This window comes from Mixophyes fleayi, chromosome 1 (genome assembly GCF_038048845.1).
Source record: "Mixophyes fleayi isolate aMixFle1 chromosome 1, aMixFle1.hap1, whole genome shotgun sequence".
NCBI lineage: Eukaryota > Metazoa > Chordata > Amphibia > Anura > Limnodynastidae > Mixophyes > Mixophyes fleayi.
In genome coordinates this window covers 421,764,133-421,788,327 of record NC_134402.1, presented here as the reverse complement: position 1 = coordinate 421,788,327, position 24,195 = coordinate 421,764,133, and the positions used below count along the sequence as shown (strand labels likewise).

Genomic DNA, 24,195 nt, shown 5'->3' with positions numbered 1-24,195 from the left:
ATTGGTTGGCATGTAGACTTGGGGGTGGCACGTTCTTCTCTTCTGAAGCGAGCTTGGCTCATTATAAAAGAGATCAGGGTGGCATCATCAAGATAATATGATGATACAAAGGCTCTCTGCTGAAATAATAGCTGAGACAAATGGATTACACGAGAAAAATGTACACATAAAAGAGTATAAAAGAAACAGCTAGACAAACAACATAAGCAATCAGTCCCCAAGCTTAGATAACAAGTTCTTGTATACTTTCTTATAATATGATAACATGCAGTACAAATGCAACATGAACAGTACAACCACTGATAAACTGATGATGAAAATAATTATATTTGGCATCACAAAGGCTGCAGCATTCAAGGAGAAAAATAAATTGTACAAAAATATATTTGCAGAAATATGCAAATAACTAGAATTTCCCTAATAGCATAATTTAACGGTATTGGCTGAGGAAGACTAAAGTAGCAAGAGTTCTGGCTGAAGAGTGCATAACATGATGGGACACAAGGTGATTAAGTGATACATCCATGGCGCCCTCGTTGGCCAAGACCAACATTCGCTTCAGTTTCTCTTTGCCGACAGCGTTAAATGAAGCAATCAGCCGGGGGGAGTCCAACCATTTAACTGCCCTCTTTTACACTAAAAACGTATTTCAGTGAAACAACAACAAAATAAGTGAAACTTTAAATTGGATCCACAAGTCCATGGGTGACATAGGAGAACCAGGGAAACAAGCTTGGATATCTAACATTTTAGCAATAAATTACAAATATAAATATTTTATGAATTATCATAACAAAATACAAGCTGTTTCATCAAAATATTAAATGTCATAAATAAAAAATAACATGAAAATATACAATATAGCTACAATAATATTAATGACACTATGGAATGTACAGGGGATCCCTATGAACATTGGTGGCCCAAGGCACATGCTTTATCTACCTTACCCTGAATCAGTCAGAATAAGCAATAAATTAAACAAACGCAACATGAATATTCAGGGGCCTCACAAATGGCCCTTGGTCTCACAAGGGGGCCACGCTCAATCATTGTAAATAAGCATCAGACCATATGAGACCAGCTTAAAGTGGTCATAGGGTCCAAACCAAGAGTTTGGTCAGTTAGGATGGGTACACACTACAGTGTTTACAGACATTATCGGGCCAATCAAACGATAAACGACCGTTCGGTCCAATATCACATTAGTGTGTATGCTGCAACGATGAACGATTATTGTTCCAAAGTGCATCGTATAATTTCATTTGATTTTTAAACCTGACTAATAATGTCGTTCAACGATGGAACAACGCTGTTCCAATCCTGCAGTGTGTATGCACTCACGACCAGCAGTGTCCATAGATCTCTATGGAGAGTGCAAAGTCACATTCTTTTTAGCCAATGGAGATGGAGAGCACAGAACTGAAGGTAAAGCATGTAAAATGTGTTTAGTGTGTACACATGAATCGGCATGCTGATCGGGATCTTTTATTTTTTATTTTTGATCTTTGGTAAAGTCGTGAAGGGTTTGTGCTCAAACGTGACCATTGTAATAATGTATCATGAAATTTAAGGAATTCATACTTAACCCCACAGTTGCTAACTTGTCATCATTTCTTTGGCAAGAAACAAAAGGAAACACAATGTACACAAAAAAAAAAAGATAAAACATTTGTCCTCAGATTATTAGGGTGCTGTGGGAAATCTCAATGAGACAGTAAAATAATGTAAGAAAGTACACCGTAAGGATGAGAGAAGTCACCGCAGAACAGGCTGCTTTACAGAGGTGCAGTGTTCCGGTAATACAATCTGTAAGTTCCCCTTTTGCTCTATGATTCTATGGAATGGCTTTATTCACTGTACTTGTATGTCTGCAGAACTTATAGTCTATAAATAGAGCTGAGACGAGCACAGTGTCAATTCCTCCAGCTCTGTAGTGCAGTTGGGGTATAATAAAAAAGAAGTCTGGGTGGAACAAAAATGATTGAGGGATTCCATACGGAATACGGAAGGCCAAATTCCACAGGTGAAACGTGTATAATTTTGTTGCCAAATACGAAATAAGGTGAATCTTATGCAGAACAGTTTTGAACATTTTGCTTACCTCTAGTGCATGGAAAATGGTTGATTGTAGGGAATCTAATGACTGTAGCTTGATGTTTGGAGCAGTCACATCATTGACTATTTAACTAATTTTCAACAACTTGATTACTCCCACCCATTACATATACATGAGCACCCTGCCGGTACAAAACCTATACCCGGTGCATTCCATATACAAAACAAACTCCTTTTGTTACCCTAGTGGGGCATTAATCCCTCTGCCCCATAGGTTTCCGTGAGTTTAATGGTAAATCCTTCCAAACTAAATTTCCATGATAAAATAAATACAAAATTTGACTAACTGTTGCTTTCTGCAGCACCCCAATCCTGCGGTTTCCCCAAAGGCTGCAGTGGTTCAGTGATGTGACCCCATCTCCTGGTACTACTTATGAATGGGAAGACATTAGGGGAGTCGTACTCACAATACTTTTGCCTATTTGAACAAGGCAAGTAGTAATAGGAGAGATGATGGCATCACGGTATTGGGACCAAGTGAATTAAGGAAATGCCACCCAGGGGCTGGCTGGGCTGGGGGCCAACCCCATAGTGGGCAGCCTTGGGCTGGATCACCAGCATTTTTTTTCCATTAAAATGTTTTGAACAGGCTGCTGAGCTGAGTCTCACCCCAAGGCTAAAATTTGCCAGCCAAACCCGATGCCACTGAGGATATGTAAAACATTATATACTATCTATCTATTATTTATATCCTAGTGAACACCATCCAAATCTAGATGTTAAATTTTGAATTTTAGTTGAATTTTTGTTTAAACGAATAGTAGGCTAAAATATTTACTCACGTCAAATGAACAGGTGGTCCTAAGGAATATGACATGCACGTTTGAATTTGACCATCCCTAACCCAAACCCACTCTTAACTTGAATGGAAGTTATAAAGTTCTTCAGCGACAATGTCAGCACTACTGGCCAGAAAAGAAGGTTCCAAAACCATCAAATAAAAATCAAGAATTTATACAAAGTATCCACTTGTGCCTCTCTGTAACCCCCTCATCACTGAGCATGAGTGCACTGCAGGCTTTGAAGAGATTGATAGGCTTCCAAGTTAGAAGCTGGGAGGGGTAGTAAAGAGGACATTACAGAAATTGTCCTCTACCCACTCTTGTTTTTTAAAGATGCCAGAGTTTCCGTCTATGTTATAATTGGTATATAGTCACTATAGCAGTTTTTGGAAATAGACATGTGGTAAGATGTTGAAAAAAGGTGCAGCCTATCACCCAAGGCCTGTCCTAGTGACGGATGGGTTTGTTGTCCACATGTTTTAGCCTTGGGAACCTGGCACTGAAACTCCCTTAATGCTGCAGGCATTCAGCATTAATAATAATATAATTGTTTTTTTTAATGCTTTTTAATTTAAGGCACGCTATTTTTTTTATTAAACTACTTATATTTGCCAATGTGACTGAATTTCAACAGTCACATGGGCAAATAAAAATGAATCCATATAAAAAAAAAAAAAAAAAAGATATATGATATCCTTTTCTTTTTTCTTATTATACTTTTTCTTTTATTAATTTCTTGATTCTATTAAAGTTTTACTTTTTTATTACATATCCATTGTGAAAAACAGACAGACAGTCTCTGAGGAGTATGTACTCAACTAGAGACCTTTCATCCCCCGCCTAATGAATCAGCAGGAGAGAATAGCACAAGGCTTCATTTCGTGGAATTGGGGAATAAACACAAAATAATTAATAAAGCAGAATATTCCGAATTCTAAACTCCTGTATAAGATGACAATACATGCAGTTTGCTGTAACAGGCTGTCCATTTAAAGGGGTTATCCATTTCTTGAGGACTTACCAGTAACATTACCTACTAAAATGGGTACGAGGGAAGGACAGGGAAGATCTGGAAGGGTCCCGTCACCGACTGGGATTACCATTAAGCCAGTTTTTGCTTGAAGAGGTATTAATTGGATTGAAGGGGTATGAACTACATTGACAAGGTATAGAAGAATTATTAAACTCTGCTGAGATACAGCTGATGAGACAATTTAAATCCAGGTGCAGTGGCGGCTATATTTGGTGTTCTCCAAAAGTAGACAAGCTCTTTAAGTAAAAAGTTACATGCTTATGTAACGTATGACATACAGTCATAATAATATTTTTTACTTATGGCTAATGATTTCTAAAACATGGAGACATTCCAGGTTCGAAGATATGATAATAAAGGACAATGGAATGGATTTGGCAGAGATAAATTCAAAATCTTCTGCCCATGTCAATCACGCTGGACATATCTTTTGTAATTGTTAAGGTTGGGTACACGCTACACAAAATTTCTCCCGATGAGATATACTTAATGATTTTACCAACGACTGAAAAGAAAAAAGTCCCGATCAGCAGCCGATTCATGTGTACACACTATACATGATTTACACAATTTACCTTCAGATCTGTGCTCTTCATCTATCATAACAATCGGCTGAAAAGACAGTGACTCTGCACACTCCATAGAGATCTATGGACACTGTCGGTCATGAGTGCACACACACTGTAGGAATGGAACGACATCTTTCCATCATCGAACGAGATTTTTAGTCCGGTTTAAAAATCAAAATAAATTATACGATGTGCTTTGGAATGATAATCGTTCATCGTTGGAGCGTATACACTAATGCAAGATCGGGTCGAACAGTCGTTTATTGTGTGATTTGCCCAATAATCAGCTGAAAAACCTGTTGTGTGTACCCAGTCTAAATCCCGATGGCCTAAATGGGGTTTTATCACTAAGGAGAGGAGAAAAGAATATGTGTAGTGGGGCACTCATTACTATTTGCAAAATTGTTCTTTATTAATAATACGGGAGAGAAACATAAATATATGTCAAATAAAAACTTGAATCTTTATTAAATTTCAACATTACTAGCAAAATATTAAAACCACAGATAAAGATAGTGAACCAGATAATCTAATACTGTTAAAATAGCAGATAACTAGTTATATATTATATAGTAATTAGCCCCATGAGTGCCCCACTACACATATTCCTTTCTCCTCTCCTTAGTGTTACATTGTATTACATGTGTGGGTGCACCTTTCCCAGTGATACTAAATGAATAGAAGACTATACAATAACATTATATGGAATTGACAATATAATATTATATTACTGGGATATTGGGCTTGCCCAGTGCGGTTCACAAATGTTTAGTACTAAATGGGGTTTTATCTTTCTTTATTTTTTATCTAGGTCTTTTTATTATTTAGGTATTTGGTCACAGGTGGACTCATCTACAAGCAGGATGTGTCTATGATTTGATGGCTGCTGTTCTTTATCAACTCTCCCTTTTTTTTGTCTCCTATCTCTCCCTTCATTCTACTGTTTTAATAGATCTTTTTTGTTTTCATGTTCCCTGTTACCCAAAACACACTAGTGATTATGCATTGCTATAAGGACCAATCAAAATCTTATATTATTATACCGGTTACAGATCAATCATTCTTGAAATTCATTGTTACAATTTAATGTTAGCTAGCACTGATTCTAACATGATTTAATAAATATTTATGGGGGTTACGTGTGCCAACTAATTATTGGGATTTTGAATATAGTTTCTAATGATATTTGCCTATTCAAAATGGACTAGCTTTTTCCCTCTCCCCTATTTTTATTCATGTTTCATGTTGGATTCCATTAATTCATTTACATTTCTATTATTCTGTTATTATGACTCACTAAGTATAATTGTGCTATAAACTATATTTATATGTATTATAGATTTTATTTTTGCCTGTGTACATGACTCCTTTCTCAAGCCACCAAATATATATATATTTGGTTGTTCTGATCTATTGCCTTTTCCCTCATCCTTTTAATAAATATTATTGCAGTTAATTTTCAGTGTGATCATTACTAGTTAAATGTAGACATTTTTGTAGCTAAAATACACTCTACCTCCCAATAGTCATGACTCATGAACCCCAAAGCGGTATAGACTCCTGGAAAGCAGTTGTGGCTTTGAGACCAAGTAGATGTGAGACAAAGCAGAGGTGGATCTGAGCAGCTATTGTTCTCGATTATGGTTTTTTAAAATGCTGGAAGGTGTGATACATACATATTTTATTTCAGAAACTGCCAGTATAATGAATGTTTCTGTTATACGTTAATTATTATTTGTATATAAGTATGTATGTCTGCCAGCAGATTAATTTTCATGTGACAGTCCCGATTGGCAGACATAAGATGATAGCCTCAGTAAAAATTGGTGTCATAGGCAAACCGATGAGGGGGGGGGGGTTCCTAGTGCCTGGAAACCCCCCTCCAAGCGTGGGGCACTGTATAATTGAGATGGGTGGACCCTGCCCCTGCTTAACATGGCTCTGCTCGAAAAGAGAGAGCTGCATGCACCTAACAGTAGTGCACGCATCATTGCCCATGTATATTATGGGGATAGGGAGAGTTGGAGGGCAGCCAAGCACTCCCTAAAATTATAGCCACGACCCCATGCATGCTGGTCACACCCACTGGTGGCGTGGTGTGGAAACCCCCCTCTGGAAATCCTGCGTTTGCCCCTGGGTGTGGCATGAACGGATTGGGTGTGCATCACCTTAAGTGAGTATGGTTGTTGTTTTAGTATTAACTTGGCATGTAGGTGAATATAAACCAACATATGAATGCATCCCCCTGAGAAGCACAGTTGTAAAAGTACACATTTTATTTTATTGACAGCCTGGGTCGGTGCTTTCTTCACCCGAGTGCCCAAAAAAGTGTAAATACACAAAAACGTGCACAGGGAGGACAGTCTTCAGCCTCTTCTATCCCCAACACCCTGGAATCAAATGGTCCCTTAGAGAGGCATCGGTCAAGCCAAAAGGCCAGTGCGAATCAGTTGTAATTACACCACTTTCTTGCCTCTGCAAACCTATGCCAGAAACTCTGTTTGTATTAAAATGAAGCAGACGGTTATTATCTGGGCTAACATAACATTTTCGTGTTGTTGTTTTTCATTTTTAAGTACTTATATCATTTTTTTTGCATCCCATGTATGGAGCAAAGACTTGAGTTTGCCATAATATTATTGTTAATAAGTTTCCCCCAGAGTGTCCCTCGCTCTCCCTCTTACATATACTATAAAGCTCTCATAGGACATCATTTAATATGGTGTCAAGTCTCTGATGGCTTGTTAGTAAGATATTAGCTTCAACATGCCTTTTGGGTACTTGTGGCCAGGTCTCACAGCAAGGAATAGTCAACAGCAACTTAAATTGATATTTATTTGTCACTCCCTTGCTGGTAAAATAATTGCAATCCTTACAAATTTCCATTGTTATCAAAAGTTTAATCTAGCAAGTCTCTGTTGTGTAGGATTGTATTTGCTTAAGGGGAATTATGGAAAAATAAGTATTATGAGATAAAGGTTGTGTTTGGAACCAAAGGCAATGTCCTTAGATATCCACTGTCCTTATGCTAGCTCTGTTTCCTCTAGTTCCATACCGGTAAGAGAGGCTTTCCATGACTAGGTAAGGAATACGATTGGTCCTTTATCTTATTTCTATCCTTTATTAATTTCTGGCGGTAATTGAAACTAGTTCCTGATTGTGAGATCTCACTCATGCCTATAACAGATGCCTCTAACAGATCACCTGTAGTTTCAATAGGTGCAAGTAAATGTGTTTGAAAATAAAGCTACATTACTAGTGTTATCACCACTATGAGGTACACACTGATTAGAACATTGCAATATAACACAATGTAGAGGACAACTCTAGATTATAATCAATTAATCTTGATTTACATCCAATTTGGATGCTACGCCCCAGGTAAAGGGGATGGCAGGAAACTAAAGGAGACAAAATATGTCTGCAAATACTGGTCATCATTATCATCATCATTTATTTATAAGGGGTCATAAATTCCATATCGCTGCTTACAGGTCACATGAACCCTAGTCAAACACATGAATAAAATGTGATAGAAAAGTGAGAGTGCAAATAAAGGTACAAGACTGAAATACAATTACAAATAGCAAGTGTACAGGTACAAACTCTGTATGTACAAGCTGAACAACACTCACACCAATAGAATTTGGACAAAGAAAACAAAAGCAGTCAAAGTAGACACAAAAGAAGACGTGTCACATAGCATAGAGAGGGCCCTGTCTGTGAAAGAGATTAAAATCTTACAATTTGTTTGTCTGTGTGTGTGTGTGTATATATATATATATATATTGTGGCAATGGGAGTGGTTTGCCACAGGCCTCTAATAGTGAAATTAGCTATGGTGCTAACTGTCTGCAGGTAAAAGGCTGCAGACCAAGTTATATACAGGTGTAGCACTGTGCTTAAGTTCAGTAATGTACAGGTCAGAGACATGTTGTAAAGTAAATGTAAAAAGTAATTTACTTCCATGCTTTAACGTGTTTGTATCCACAGAGCTGATAGGGGTGGCTGTGCTGATTAGGCGCTACAGAACACCTGAGGAGCCATCCTTTAAAGACAAGGTGGGAGTGTCACCTGTCAGTCATCCAAGCCTGTGGGAGGAGACATGTGTATTTAATCCTGGAGTTGTGCTCTTGTCAGAGGTGACTGATGCTGAACTAGTTGGCCAGTCAGTAGTGAGCTGGGCTATGTCTAGTTAGTGTTTAGGATCACCAGGAGGTGCAAGTAAAGGTATTGCTTGCTGGTGTCATCCTGAAGAAGTGTTATTTATTGTGATGCCAACAATAAATATGTTTGATTTAAAACAAGAAGTTTCATGTTGCTGATGTCTACTGGGTATTCTTGTAACAAAACCGCACCCTTCTCTTGGCACTTTTGTCACCTTCTGTTACAAGAATAAAAAAGGTATTATTTTTAATTATTTTTTTTTCATTTAACTCATGAAAACATTTATTAGAATGTTCTTAATGTCTACTGAGCATAAAATACATTTTAACAGTTGCTCCTGATTACAAACACATGTTATAGCATGCATACGAGACTGTCATCACTACTGATCAGGACTTAGACTAGCCCTGTAGCTGGAGCAAGAGACACAACAGAAAAACAAGTAACTCTGAGACGCTCAGAGCATCATTTGGACCTGGCTGCGTGCACTTGAGTTTGGCACGTCCCTAATGTATATTGACTAAGGCGAAACGCCGCCTTCCACCCCCCGTTCACTCCCCAAAATCGTAGGCTGAAGTAAATGTCCTTTGCGTTCGAGTACTGAGCGGACAGGGCTGCGTTCACGGACGTATCTCCCAGCTCTAGACATGCGCAGAGTGATTTAGCGCACTATATGCTCAAAATCGTCAGATACGGGCCTTGATGAATAAGGCCCATTGTAGTTACTGATACCATTATTTTTATCTGTGTCCCATGCTCTTCATTAGATAGATACACTGCCATACGCAACTTTAAGTGGATTTGCTTAGATTATGAGGGTGATATTAGTATAACAATAATCTCTGTGACATAATCCTTTGCAGGGGCTTATTATTCAATATATGAATTTCAGTCTCAACATAATTATGTCTGTCCCGTTTTCTTTTTTAATATTAAATAAAAAAATATTTTTCATTGCTCTCCACAGAAAATTTTCGCAAGCTGGGTGGCATTAAGAAGTAGCCTGATGGGGGCAGTGTAATAGTATGCAATAATAATAATAATAATAATAATAATAATAAAGAGAATAATGCTGAAGGTTATTATCAACACTTATATTATTCTTAAAGACTCTGGAGGTTATTGCCCACTTGCTGGCTGGACTAGACACACTTGTTATTTTTAGAATTAATTCATTTTTCCATGCCTGGCAGCTGAACCTCTGGCTGCTTAGACTGGTCAGACTGGTGGTCAGTGGTCGAACACACTCTGCTGACTGCAGTGCTCACACAGTGCTTATTATAATAAGACTCCATGAGCCTTGTGTATAAACAGCCAGGTGGAACACCCGGAAATAGGTCCTGGGGAGAACACTGTTTTTAGATTTTAATTATTATATTCCGGTATTTCAGTTTATGTGGTTGATGATTTTGCCCAATGAGTGCTCACATGAGAAATCCTTTTGCTTTTTCGATAGTGTCAGGATAAAGCATAGATCTGATATGCTGAAATAGAATATTGGATGTCAGGACCCAAATAAATCTTTGCATGAATATCTAAATTAACCTGATGGTCAATTCAGATAAAGGTGTGACCAAATGAGGTCAAGAACATGTAATTGAGTTAGGTAAACCCTTTGTGCAGAGACCAGCTTTAGATATGCAGATCACAGACATCCATTGTATTTGATCATGTATTTCCCTAGCTAGTACTTCCCTTCAATAGGTAGTATAAACACAAACTAACCCCTAGGTGTAAATTAGAGAGCTTGCATTTATTTACAAGGGATAATTCATAACTGTAGGGTAAATAGGTTGTATCAAATGAATCCATTGATAAGCTAGTGTAACAGTTAAAGACGCAGAGTCTGATGTAATGGTGTTTGGAGGTTTTTACATCCCAGTGTGAGGAGATAAGCCTGCCACTTTTAGCAGCTTTCAGGACATAGCACTGTTTGCTTGTGACACTTGAATAGACTTGTAGGTACCGCTCAGCATGTGGCCTGGCTCAATGAGGCCAGGGGATAACATAGCCTATATGTAATACTGTATAGACAGAAAGAATTCAGTTTTAAAATATGCCACTTAAAATCAATAAAAGCAGAGATCAACCACCTATTCCTCAATAGCATGATGAAGGGCAGCTCATATGGTAAATTAAGAATTCTGCCCCACAGAGAAATGAAGAAAAGGAGTGTAAGCTCTGCGAATGCCCTGTACTTAGGCATGTTTGATATGAAAATATGAACAAAGTCATAGGGGATTTGTTAATGATAAGATTGGATCGATGTAACGCTGTCCAGGACAAATATATCACATTGTAGAATTGGTTAATAAATCAGGCAACAGGTAAATTTGGTTTGAAAAGGTGTCCCAGGACACAACCCCGATTAGCATTAACCCTGCCCCTGTGAATGCCGCACCCATTTGAGGTTGCTTAAAAATCTGTGTTCTGAGGGAACAAATTGTCAGACTTTTGGGGATCAATCTAATTGAAGGACTGTCCATCATTTCTGCCTGCCCCAGGCATACAGATTATTATATGTAAGTAATGCTCTGTACGTTATCTCTTTTATTTTAAACTGTTTTGCTTGTTATGTCAAATTTATTATTTGTTTATTCATTATTTTTCTTTATATCTGTATGCCCTGTACCTTTTGTATATTAAATCTAAAATTTAATAAGTTGCGTCCTTGATACTCTAAAGAATCCATAGCCTGTGTAGAAGAGAGATTGCTTATCCAGGTTACCCAGTGTGTGATTGGTTGATACATTTGATTAACAAACTGTGTGTGCTTGTATGTACATTTGTGTAACAGTCTGGAGGTGTGAAGAGTTAACCCTGTGGGTGCTGGTGGGAGTCTTGCTAGTTTGTGGAACTAGGAGCCTGTGTGCCAGCGTGGGACAGTATATTGGGGTCCTATTGCCCATAACCAATAGGTGGTGGCTGTACCTGAAGTGTCTGGGGGGTGTGAGAGCGCTGTGTTTGGGGGCGATTCCGTAGGTCTAAGAACCTGTGTGATAGGTGAGAGAGACTGCGGGCTGAAATCGTGTGTGACCTCATACAGCAAACACCCCAACGTCACGGCAGCTGGGAGCACGTTCGTGACAAATTGGTGGCATAGCGGTGGGATGATTTAATTTCTTAGAGTATTAAGTGCATGGTTTAAGCAATTAACCCTTGCACTTATAAACTGATTGTAACCTTGCGAGGAATACAATAGTTTTACAAGGACGAAACTCAGGGCTATAATTTTTGAAGACATACGTGCAAAGCAGTTCCCTTCCCTTCTCTCTTGTTTTTCTTTTCTATCTTTTATTTTGCAAAGTGACTGCAAGGATGGCAGCTGCTTACAAGAAAAAAGCCAAAGAAGTTTTAATTGCCCTGTGTGAGCAGCGAGGTCTCGACTGGACAGATAAAACTAAAAAGGAGCTGGTTCACGCATTATTGGAGGATGATGCAAAGAAGCAATGTGATATGGAACCTGAGCTGGGGAGCAAGACAGAACCAGAGGATCAAGGTGTGGATAATGTCACTGAACCAGAGGATCCAAGTAGGTACATTTTCATAAATCCAAAGAATCCACTTGTCATGATGAGTATGGCAGAGCTAATTGAAGAAGCTCAGCTGCGAGGTTTCTCCTGCCACAACAAGACACGCAGGGAGATCATCGAACACCTCGACTGGGAAGAGGAAAGCCCGATCCATCCTTTCAGCGAGTATCGCATGATGGTCCTTATTCCGGGCTACACGATGAGTCTTATGGAACGGCTGGACTACCTGGAGGAGAGTTTTGAATACGCTCAGGAAGAGGTATCTTTCAGGGGTGGACTTCATACCCCATTCTGGCTAGATCTGTGTTGCCGGGTGGCTGACGAAAGGCAGCACCTGCAGCAGCTTCTTTCACAAGCTGGAGCAGTAATCGCCCAGCCTGTAGGGGTGGCCCACGAGGAAAAGGTACCCCTGCCAGCTACAGATAACATGGAATATGCTACCGAGATTTTGCATCCAGAGGCCCCTTTTAATCTGCTGGGGGAAGCTGATGATGCTAGCAGCATACTACCAGATGCTGCACAGAATTTGCTATTGGAGGAGGCTGATTTTAAAGAGGACATAATTGTTGAGAAGACCATTTCTGGGGGAAAAATGGAAGTGCCTGAAGATATTCCCACAAATGTGTTAGTAGTTACTGATCTTGGATGGGTAAATTCTCAGTATGTTCCCGCAAATATTGTTCCTACTATCTCTAATTCTGTTACACCGTGTGACTCAGCCCAGGTAGTATGGGATAATGCTGAACCTGCCAATGATGTGACTTTGTGTAAAGAACCTGAACTGTTCTGTAATCATTTTGCATCTGGTGCTGTGCGAGTGAAATGTGATGACGAGAAGCTGATACGTGCCAGTGTTAACTCTGGCAATTATGATGATTTACGGGAAGAACCCGAGGTGCCAGGATGTGATAAGGAAAGAGAATGTCTTATTGGACCTACTGCCTATAATGAGGATAATGTCAATAACAGTATTGTGTTAGAATCCAAACCTGTTTTTACACTGACATCTTGTCATGAGATAGGGACAGCGGACATTGTTATTGCAGATGTTGGCATTAATACTGGTGTAGATAATATGCTTACTAGAAATGGGACAGATGACAATGTGATTAATTCTGTTATGCTAGAGAAAGACAATGTTTCTACCCAGGTAATGTGCTCGAAAGATGCTGTACCAGGTAACTGGGAGGAAGGGCAGAGTAAAGATGTGTGTTCTGTGCCTGAACCAGCTGCATACAGAGCGATTGAGCATGTGGGGGAGACACATAGTCCTGACCAACGGGAAGTAGCGAGTGACAGCAATTCTTACTTTGTTGCTGGGACCTGTAGTTCGAATGTTCACCACTCAGATCTACATCTGAGTTCTGACCATTCATCTGAGTTTTCCATTGAGACAGGGGGGTCAGTTGCTAGCCCACACTCACTTAGCCAGCCGTCTAACGGCTTAGAGGAGATAGATGAGGGGCTCATACTCCCGGCTACTCTACATCCCCAGATAGATGAGTCCAAGGGGGAGGGGAGTGTCCTGTTATGTAGGCCCCAAGATAAGAAGTGCATAGGGTGTCCCACTGACAGGGAAAGTTGTAACTGGGGAGCAGGGCAGAGTAGAAGTAGGTATTCTGCTGTGCCAGCCTTAAGGGGTTCCCACTTAGAAGTACAGTATCAGGAATTCCTGGCCATTTTTCCCTCAGGCTTTCACTTAGAAGACATGAGGATTAGAGACAAAGTGCACACTGTAACAGGGTTGGTACATGAGAACGTGATGCAGGCCCAGACCAGCCAGAAGCAGTGGTATGATTCCCCTGCCAGGATGATAGAGAGAAATTTTCATGATAATCGGTTGAAGGCTCATAATGACAGTGAGAGCCAGCTAGCAGCTATTACAGTGGACCCAGGGGGAAATTAGATGAGATGATCTTGGGCACTGACCTGTCAGTCAATGCCCATGCCATCTCTTGAAGGGGGGAGATGTCAGGATAAAGCATAGATCTGATATGCTGAAATAGAATATTGGATGTCAGGACCCAAATAAATCTTTGCATGAATATCTAAATTAACCTGATGGTCAATTCAGATAAAGGTGTGACCAAATGAGGTCAAGAACATGTAATTGAGTTAGGTAAACCCTTTGTGCAGAGACCAGCTTTAGATATGCAGATCACAGACATCCATTGTATTTGATCATGTATTTCCCTAGCTAGTACTTCCCTTCAATAGGTAGTATAAACACAAACTAACCCCTAGGTGTAAATTAGAGAGCTTGCATTTATTTACAAGGGATAATTCATAACTGTAGGGTAAATAGGTTGTATCAAATGAATCCATTGATAAGCTAGTGTAACAGTTAAAGACGCAGCGTCTGATGTAATGGTGTTTGGAGGTTTTTACATCCCAGTGTGAGGAGATAAGCCTGCCACTTTTAGCAGCTTTCAGGACATAGCACTGTTTGCTTGTGACACTTGAATAGACTTGTAGGTACCGCTCAGCATGTGGCCTGGCTCAATGAGGCCAGGGGATAACATAGCCTATATGTAATACTGTATAGACAGAAAGAATTCAGTTTTAAAATATGCCACTTAAAATCAATAAAAGCAGAGATCAACCACCTATTCCTCAATAGCATGATGAAGGGCAGCTCATATGGTAAATTAAGAATTCTGCCCCACAGAGAAATGAAGAAAAGGAGTGTAAGCTCTGCGAATGCCCTGTACTTAGGCATGTTTGATATGAAAATATGAACAAAGTCATAGGGGATTTGTTAATGATAAGATTGGATCGATGTAACGCTGTCCAGGACAAATATATCACATTGTAGAATTGGTTAATAAATCAGGCAACAGGTAAATTTGGTTTGAAAAGGTGTCCCAGGACACAACCCCGATTAGCATTAACCCTGCCCCTGTGAATGCCGCACCCATTTGAGGTTGCTTAAAAATCTGTGTTCTGAGGGAACAAATTGTCAGACTTTTGGGGATCAATCTAATTGAAGGACTGTCCATCATTTCTGCCTGCCCCAGGCATACAGATTATTATATGTAAGTAATGCTCTGTACGTTATCTCTTTTATTTTAAACTGTTTTGCTTGTTATGTCAAATTTATTATTTGTTTATTCATTATTTTTCTTTATATCTGTATGCCCTGTACCTTTTGTATATTAAATCTAAAATTTAATAAGTTGCGTCCTTGATACTCTAAAGAATCCATAGCCTGTGTAGAAGAGAGATTGCTTATCCAGGTTACCCAGTGTGTGATTGGTTGATACATTTGATTAACAAACTGTGTGTGCTTGTATGTACATTTGTGTAACAGTCTGGAGGTGTGAAGAGTTAACCCTGTGGGTGCTGGTGGGAGTCTTGCTAGTTTGTGGAACTAGGAGCCTGTGTGCCAGCGTGGGACAGTATATTGGGGTCCTATTGCCCATAACCAATAGGTGGTGGCTGTACCTGAAGTGTCTGGGGGGTGTGAGAGCGCTGTGTTTGGGGGCGATTCCGTAGGTCTAAGAACCTGTGTGATAGGTGAGAGAGACTGCGGGCTGAAATCGTGTGTGACCTCATACAGCAAACACCCCAACGTCACGGCAGCTGGGAGCACGTTCGTGACAGATAGTATTTAGTATTTCCCAGTAGCATCAATAAATGTTTATGGAAGGCAACACTTCAATCATGAGTATTTGAAAATCTATTTTTAACAAGGCTTTTCTTTACACGTATAGTCTTTGGCCTTGTGCGGATAGCGCAGGAAGCATCAGGATTATCCAAGGATAACCCATTCTCTTGTGTAAAAATACAGGAGGTGTGTGAAGGGTACGTGAACGAGGGAGGGCGGAGAGCATCAGAAACTGTATCTCCCAATACCTTACCCTCCAGTGTTGTTACCTAAATAATCTTTGAACCAACCATTTGTTTTGGGGTAAATAAGAAGCTAAAAGACGTTGCATTTGTTATTCCTCCAAAGTATTCAAATTGTTCTTAGATGAAATGAGCAATACTAGTGTTCTAAATCATTGCGATGTATCTCCTGGCTGAACACAGTTTGCAGGAAAAGTATCACTGCAGCTGTTGTTGTGTTTGAGGTTAATGTAACCTCCGGTCATTTGCTAATATTCCACAACTAGAAACCAGCAGTACTGTATTTGGAAGAATTTTCCAAACGGCCTAAAATATCAATGGCTACTTTGTCCCAAGCTTCTCTTGGCTGGGATACAGGCTTGTCCATACATAACTCGTCATAAGAACCCCCTTAGGTGTAAATATAAGGACTCTTCCCCTTCTGACATGATAATCATACTTTGCTGTCACAGGGACTGAAAGTTACTGAACACTCTCCCATTCTAAATCACATTGTCTGCTCAGCAAATTATTTAATTGTTTCATATATATTGCCCAGTGTGTGTGATGTCACTTAAAGGGATGGGATTAAATTCATGTGTTCAAATCTTCTTTAGAAAATTAATTAATATGACACCTTAGGAACTATTATATGTATTATTACTACATTACCGATCTCGGCAATAAGTGTGATTTTTTTTTAATCACCTGAAACAATATTTCTGAGGCAGAGTAATGTTTCTCAGTTGCCCGGGTGATTCTGGAGCAGTAAGAGTTAAGTTACTGATAAACCGGTATTCCATATTTGGGCTTTCAGTTCCACTAATGTAAAAAAATTAATAAAAAAACTGTTAAGGTGCACTACCTAGGAAAGGATTTTACTAACATGTTCTCCCCTCTTCGGAGGCCCCAGAAAAAAACAGCTGCACAGGGTCGAAAACCAGGTGGGGGGAAGCTGTGTGAGCAGGAAGACCAATCACAAGCTCAATCAAGGAAATTGCAGTTTGTGATTAGTCCTCTTGCTGACCAACCCACTTTCCCCCCATATTGAGTGGTTAGCTTAATTGATTTGCAGGTTCGGTAATACGATGCAGAGTCCAAGGAAACAGCAGCATGTGCCAGCCCCAGAAATTCCACCTAGGGCATACCTCCCAACCACCCCGATTTTGGTGGGACAGTCCCGCCATCCAGATAGGGACAGCTTGTCCCAATTGGTAGCACGGTTGGGAAGTGTTGTCTGTTCACTGCTGCTCTGTATGGCAGGGCAGCATTGAACTGGTGCCCTGTGCACTGGTGTGCTTGGCAATGAAGGTATTTGGATGGGAGGAGAGAATAGGGCACCCTAGCGCTTCAAAAGCACTAAGCACACCCCTGGGGCATGGCCATGCCAACATCATGAAACTGATAAGAATATGCATCTAACAAAAGACTTTTTAGGGGTAAATTTACTAAATGTTCTAAAAAGGAAAAGTGGAGTTGTTGCCCATTGCAACCAATCAGATTCTACCTATCATTTTCTAGAATGTACTTCATAATTGTAAGCTGGCGATCAGGGTTCTCTTACCTCTCTGTCTGTATGTATTACCCAGTATTGTTTTATTAATGTTTGTTCCCAATTGTAATAAAGCGCTACGTAATTTGCTGGCGCTATATAAATAAATGTTGTTAATGATGTTGACAGCTAGAAGCTGATTGGTTGCTTTTTTGCAACAAAAAAACCTTTTTTCATTAAGTAAATGCCAGAATTGGCTGACTGTAAGGGTTTGTTGGGTCAGTAAATCTACACCTAAAAGTAAGAAAATTTGTACTGCACACTTGGCATTGAGATATATGACATTTACAGGGAAAAGACCTGGATTCAGGAACAGTTGGCCACTATGAAGGTACAACAACAAAAAAACTTTTTTCATTAAGTAAATGCCAGAGCTGGCTGACTGTAAGGGTTTGTTGGGTCAGTGTCTTTATATTGTTTATACTGTTGCATTGTGTAGCTTATAATCACTCCCGCGTATGATTTGGTTATCAGCACTGCGCTGGCTGTGTTCTGTTTAAGTTGGCAATGAATCTGTTTCCAGAATGAACAGATTGGCCTAACAAATCTGTTTACAACCAGGACTGTTTTTTTGTGTATCGGCCATTGATAGTAACTATGCAAACTATGCAAACTGTAACACCTGAAAGCACAAAAATAGATTACCTTTTCAAGCACTGTATTTTTTATTTATATTCAGCTTTTATAGTACATACAACACATGAACAAACATACATACAATCATACACAGATTTAGTACAGCTTGGAGAGATGGCAGCGTCTCAATTCAATAGAATATCATTACAGATTATAAATATTATTACTGACTAGAGAGACTTGTGAAGTCACTCAAGCTACGGATTACACTAATCCTACCAGGACATCCCCTTCTCATATGATTTAATTTGAAAAAGAATAAAGACTGATTATTATTCATTTGTTGAGTGAGGAAAATTTCCTATCCTACAGTTTTTATAAATAAAACATTAATAGCAGCCTCAGTAAAAGCTTAATCTAGTTATTAACACACACAATTCTTGAGAAAATTAGCTATAAAACAGTGCCCCTTCCCCTGCCTTGTGCTTCATGCTAAATACTTTAGGGTATTTATTAAAATGGATGTCAGTATAAGCTGTAGATCCTGACACTGAACTCATGTGATCATTCAGAGCCAATACAGTGGAAGATAGCAACTTTAATAGTTTAATGATGTCACAGGAAGCAAAAACACAAATTATTATGATGATTGTGACCAGTGATGATTGTGACAAGTTCAAGCTGTTCACACATAGGGTGCTTTTGTTTGGTCAATCTAACCAAGAATTGTAAGGTGTGTGAACTAATCACAGCATTGACATCTTATCCAACTAGACCAAACCTGATCACGTATAGTAAAAACTAAATTGAACAGTGATCTTCCATCCCCATAAGTACAGGATCTCATGACAATTATTTTGAGCATTGTCTGCAAATCGGAATTAGTATTTAGCCAAATTGTTCACTGTTCTGGTTGTTTGATACTTGTGAGGAGTTTTAGGGGCATCCAAAACACTGAAATAGTAGCAAAACAGGCAGACTATCAAAGACATGAGGGAAGAGATATCCATTTAAAAACTAAAGTACCATATCTCTAACTGTTCTGGGTAGCACGTCTATATCTAAGTAACATGTAGGACATAAGAGTATTTGTTTTGTCAGAATATTGATACTAAAAATTACTCACAACCACTTGTCAGTCTTGGTTCCAGAGATCAAGTCACACAAGTGGTAACTTACAACCACTATTTTGATTGGATATTTGAAAATGGCCACTTGGCTAATCAGCATCCATTCAGTGACAGGGATGAAGGCTTTTTTTTACTTGCTATTCTTGAGAACTGTACACATCTCTAATAACAACCTGTTTAAAACTGGGTGTACATACGTCTGTTAAGAAATACACTATATACTGCAGACACAATGTCCCTGTAAAGCCACACAGTTAGAGGTAAGACATGCATCTTTCATCTATCCACCAGATGTATTTAGTTTAAAATGGCTGAAGTCGAGGCTGTTCAATAATAATAATTATTATATATGGGATATTAAGGTGAAATAAGTACATTAGAATAATTTAGCAGTTCCATGGTGATAACAAAATCAATAGGTGAAGGCTTTGAGGATTTTATCCATGGTGCATAACCCCAAGAAAGAAGATGAGCATAGTGAAGCAGAGAAGCTGTAGGTATTGATCAAACACAGTGTAGGAACAAATGTGAAGTATTTTGTTTTGAAACATTTTGCTCTTTTCCATTTAAATCCATTTGGAGTATATATATATATTAAAACCATTTCTAGCGTACAAAACAGCATGGATAAGGTTACTATTCATGGGTTTCAGGAAACAAGATGTGCTAGTCTAATTTGTCTTACTGCAGTTGATGAACTAATTGTTTTAAAACGTAATTAAATGGCATGGATTAACATGCTGCCGTGTAGCTGCACAAAGTCATGGCTCTTATGATGGCAAATCAGGAAAGCATCTTACTAATCCCCTCTTTCTGTGCTATAGTAACAGAGCTGTCCTTAGATCAGGCACATGGATGCTGCAGCCTCTGTTACATAATCAGCACAGAAAGATTACAGTACATTAACAGTTGCAGACCCCTAATAAAATCCAAACCTCTGATATAAATGATATGAACAAAGTAACTAAAGCACACTTAACCTGTCATGACCAGTGACCTCTCCACATGTGATACGATTATATATCTGTGTGGTCATTGCGCCTTCTGTATCAGTTTTACAGGAGCCTCATATCACTACTCTGGTGGGACCCTGCTCCCTCTACTAACGCTCAGCGGCCTATTTATGAAGACCCGTCAATAAGGTAGGTTTGCAATCGCTGCTTATCACCAATTTATGATGAAAAGTTTGCAAAGACAGCTAAGCAATGCTCAGCTCCCCAGTGATACTAGCTGGCAGTGGTAAGAGGGCACTTATCGCTCTGCCAGCCAGTCCAAGGAGCCTCCGGCAGTGCCTGAGCACTCAGCTGGAAGCCTGGAAAAATGAATAACTTTATTTTAAAAACAGCACTTTTTCCCTGTCTGCTCCCTAGCTATCGTCACCCTGAGATGACAATAGCGATAGGAGGACAGCAGCAATACTTGTACCACGGCTGTCAGACTTCACAATGCTTTTCTCAGGAAAGCTTCGCCTGAGGCCCTACTGTCGACAATACCTGGTGATAGCTACCGGAGGCGCAGGGCAATGTTAAATAATGTTGAAGCCCTAAATCTGGAGAAAACTGAAATAATATGTGCTGCTGTGTGAATACAAATGATCTGATTGGCTACTGGTTGTTCTATCCCAACTCTATTTAGTGGGCACACAGAACTGCTGGAGATGAAACCTAATAACAAAATATGCATTGACAGTTGACACTAGTCAATCTCACCATAAAAAATAACTTTTTTAATTAAAGCTTTAAAGCAATTTATTAAGGAATGTTTATCTGCGGCAATTCCTTGTAAAAATGACATTAAAAGAAAGCTCAGTTTATGAATGAAGGCTCATAGGCTAATGTAAACAAAATTAAATATAATGCTTTCCCCTTTCCATACCCATACTGTACTTCCCCATGCACAGTGCTATAATATATCATTCCATGGTACTAGAAGCTGCAGTAACAGCTTACCAGAAAGACTAGGATCACAGTGCAAAGTCTCTCTCTCCATTCATGTCTCTTCTCCCTTATGTTCCATGTGGTTAGATATTGGGGTGTCTGCTGCTATCCGGTAACAAATAATGTGCACTCAGTAAGCCGCCTCTGGATCTACTATGGACCTGGATCCTATGGGGTCAAAGCCCAGTTACAGCTGCAGAAAATTTGTAGTTATGACTGGTACTGTCTATTGTCTTGTGTCTCATTGGTAAGTGCTGAAGCAGAAAATCTGTCTGTAAACTACTCTTGTAGAACATTTGTCTCTCTATGTAATAGGGGATGAGTGTACAGGCTCCACCGGTGCCCCATGTAGGTTCTACACTCTCTACTCCTTTCCCTATAATGAGAACTGTTTCCAGGCACCAAGTTAGTTTTAGCTTATTTGAGACAAATGGCATCCAAGAATGCACACTACACTGACACACAATGTGCTGGAAGGGCGCAATCAACACAATGCAACACACCTAAGTAAGGTATCTATAGTGCATTATAGTCCATCAGGGTGTTTTGCACCCACAAGCGTCTGTAATCACAGATTGAGTCCATAGTACTCAATTTGTTCCTGACACACTTACGTGAATGGGAAAGGCATATCCCCTGTCACACAGGAGCGAATTGCATGCAGCTTCTTCATAGCTTAGTCACTACGGGGTGACAGGAGAGCAAACATACCGACAAAGATAACACTCTGGTCAAAACTGAACTTAAGATTTGCCCAAATCAATCATGTGACATAGTAACCAATGAAAGTAAGACACCACCAAAGATAAACTAACTAATTGTAAGACAGAAATAGGACAATAAAACATTATAGGAGCTGTCTATCAAATTCTATACACTCTACAGAACATTACCCAACTGCTTGTCTTATGCCGTATGTATGGGACATTATCTGACCAATAATTATACAGATATTCTATAAACTTGATCCACCAGGAGGGGCAGGCACAGGACTTTGATCAGTTAGACATGTCTACCACACCCTTTAGTGATGCTTCCAATTTTGACTTCCATCTATCCTTAACATACTTCTTTTAGGATGCGTATCTTTGCCCGTCGTATAGGAAAGGTGGATATTTAGTTGTTGACAGTGATGACGGTCACATCTTTGAATTGGATGGATCTATTTGCTAGATTACAAGTTGCATATATTGTAAGATCTTAAGACATGGTGGTAATTACATATGTATTAGAGAGAGAAAGATCAAATTTCCACCAAAGAAAGATAATTACTGTATCCCTTCTTTCTATTACTTTGTTGTGAAAGGTTTAAGTCTGGTCTTGAGAGGTCACTCTGAACACCAGCAATTCCCCTGAGCAATACCTTGGACCAGATGTCTTCATTAAAACATACAGGAACATACAATAGTGGAAAAACAAGATAAAACCAACGTATGGAACAATACTGCACACTGGAGAAAATGTTAAAACTAGAAAACAACACTTTTTCCTCTAATTCTATATTCAGTAAAAATTTAACCGTTGAGGGCAGATAAAAAAGAAGAAGTATGAAATATGTCAAAAACATAAAAATTCTTATTTCAATAAGATTTGCTTCCAATTTTTTTTGGAATACTTTACACCAGCTATAAAATACAATGTTTTTAGCTGAAAATTATTTAAGATTCTAAAATAAACAGTGTTAAAGACAAAGGTCACAACCCAGACAGTCTACTGACAGCTGCAAAAGAGTTTAGCTAGTGGGAAGCTTTGCAGACTGGCAGTGAGTCACCGTTAAGAGAAGCTCAAATCATTAAAACTGGTTGAAAAATCAATCAAATTTGAACTTGTTCAGGATTTTTGGTAGCGGTTTGATTTTGGTTCGACTGCTGCTGTTCAAAGTTTGAGGTTACAAAAAAAAAAGACGTTAACAAAAACTAGAGCATGTTGGCTGTTACACCGTCAATGGTACATTTAAGGGTGTTTTAAACATTTTTTTATATAATTTGAACAGAGAACATTATTGTGTTATAGTTGGCATGGAAATTTTCTAAAATACTATACAATGTAGCAATTTAAGCTTAAACTGGAACATGGGGAAACCTGTTTCCCTTGCATGACTTTAGCACAAAGTTGTTAGTCTATATAAAGTTTGAGAATTGATCACAAATTAGAAATTTAGAACGTCTGTGACAAACTGGTCGGAGAATCACTTTGATACAAATTCCGTCTTCTCCACTCACTATCTGCACAATCCTCAACCACTTCCAAGTGGATGACTAATAGCCTCCTATAGATTAATCAATAAGTCTTGCAGAGGTTCCTGGCAATCACATTCAGTGAAGCATTAATCCATACTACAAATCTACTACATAAACCGTATACAATTCCGAGTCATTGAAAAAAAAAAAAATTCCCTTAAAAGGAAAACTCATTTACAAAGATAAACAAGATATTCTCAGTGCATTTTACAAACACTAAACCTGCTGGGAGCTTAGAAATCAACAGCAATGTGTGTTGTAGCAGGGATAGAAGAAGTCATGTCCTTTACCTGATGCTGCTACATGGGGTTTGCTGCTGCTGGGCTATGGGGATTGAACACGCAGTGGTTTATGCAATCACAGGCGCTCAGACAGGCTGTGCGCTGCCTTTCTGTGTTGTTGCTGCTGATGCTGCTCCTAATTTTCTGTACCAGGGCAGCTGTTTTCCAGTTTGCTAAGCCATCCATTCTAGAAAAAAGGGAGGACCTCTCTGAATGGAAATGGTGTATTAGCAAGAAGGAGGGTGGCTGACCGCAGACCCTCATCCCCCCCCCCTGGAGGCAGTGTTTATGGTGGGAGGTGGGGGAGCTGGGAGTGGGGCTTGGTTACTATGGAAACCAGAAGGAATTAGAAGATGTAATGCTTGCTATTTCAGGTAGAAACTAAAGTGGCTTTAGGCTTCAAAGATGTATTATCTCTTTAGATCCAATTAGTTTTACCTTCTCTTTTA

At 39.3% G+C, this 24,195-nt stretch overlaps 1 protein-coding gene across 2 annotated transcripts in view; it reads right to left on the bottom strand.

Moving 5' to 3' along the window:
• The window catches only part of NIM1K (NIM1 serine/threonine protein kinase), a 74,702-nt gene extending 50,709 nt beyond the window's left edge, over positions 1–23,993 (bottom strand). For both annotated transcript variants that reach the window (XM_075183663.1, XM_075183672.1), the window contains exon 1: positions 23,756–23,993. The gene's annotated coding sequence lies outside the window, so the exon portion shown is untranslated. The remainder of the gene's footprint in view (positions 1–23,755) is intronic.
• Between the last annotated feature and the right edge of the window lie 202 nt (positions 23,994–24,195).